Source organism: Pteropus alecto, unplaced genomic scaffold, assembly GCF_000325575.1.
Source record: "Pteropus alecto unplaced genomic scaffold, ASM32557v1 scaffold67, whole genome shotgun sequence".
Lineage (NCBI taxonomy): Eukaryota > Metazoa > Chordata > Mammalia > Chiroptera > Pteropodidae > Pteropus > Pteropus alecto.
The window spans coordinates 8328471-8329473 of record NW_006441061.1 but is presented as its reverse complement, the minus strand read 5'-3'; the positions used below and the strand labels follow the sequence as shown (position 1 = coordinate 8329473).

Genomic DNA, 1003 nt, shown 5'->3' with positions numbered 1-1003 from the left:
TCGCTTCGTCAAGTTCACACACCTGAGTCCGCCCGGTTCACACACATACAATGTGACCCCACCAGCGAGGCATCAGCTCCCGGAAGAGCCCACTCGGGGTTCTGGTCCCCAGACTCTCTACCCTTGGGGTGAAGACATCCTCCAAAGGACACTGACACGCAGAACCACAATCAGGCTGGCCCTGACAAGCAGCCTCACAGAGTGTGTGCACCTGGTGCCTCCACAGTGGACTCTGAGCCCGCAGCTCGGCTCACACAAATGGTGTGTGGCTGAGCAGCCACCAGGGGCTACGCGACTCAGCCTCGGAGGCCATGTAGCTCGGAACCACTTTTGCAGAAACAGAACCAGAGCCGCTGGCCCGGGCCCAGCACGGCCTAACAGTGACACCAGCTCGGCGTTCTACAAACTGCAAAGCCTTTTGGCTTCGAGACACGGCGGGCGCGGTCCCGGTGTAAAAGCCGGGTCCTGGCAGCCTGCTCCAGGTATGCTGGGACCTCCGGGGCTGCTCTGCCGTATCCCCCGTGGGGGCCGGTCAGCACCGGAGCCGGGGAAAGGTGCGGGCAGGGCCCTCGCGCAGGAGGGAGGACAGGAGGACCCGCAGTGTAGAGCAGGCTCGTCCCTCGCCTGGAGCCTGGTGACCGAGGGTGACACCGTGAGCCCCTTCACAGAGGGCAAAGGACTGGGGCTGTGACAGAACACGGTTCTGGGCTCCGTGACGGGAAGAAATTCTACAAGTGGAGCAAAACCCACGATTCTTACTCTTTTCTCCAAAAACAAAGTTTTCTAACCAGACGGCATTACAATAGCAGTGCTGCCATCTACGAAACGCCAGCCCACACGATTCGTCGCGAGGAAAAGGCTGGGTCCCGTGTCCTGACCCACCTGGGCTGCGGGAAATCGCACACGCGCCTGAGGCCACCGTGCACGAGCACATGGCCCGCCCGCAAGGACCCTCGACACTCTGGTTTCCGCCCGCCCGCTTCGCTCGTGGGCCGGCCGCCGC

General features: G+C 62.4%; 1 protein-coding gene across 3 annotated transcripts in view; it reads right to left on the bottom strand.

Moving 5' to 3' along the window:
* BRD3 (bromodomain containing 3) overlaps positions 1-1003 on the bottom strand; it is a 21860-nt gene that overhangs the window by 10597 nt on the left and 10260 nt on the right. The gene's annotated exons all lie outside the window — the stretch shown is intronic.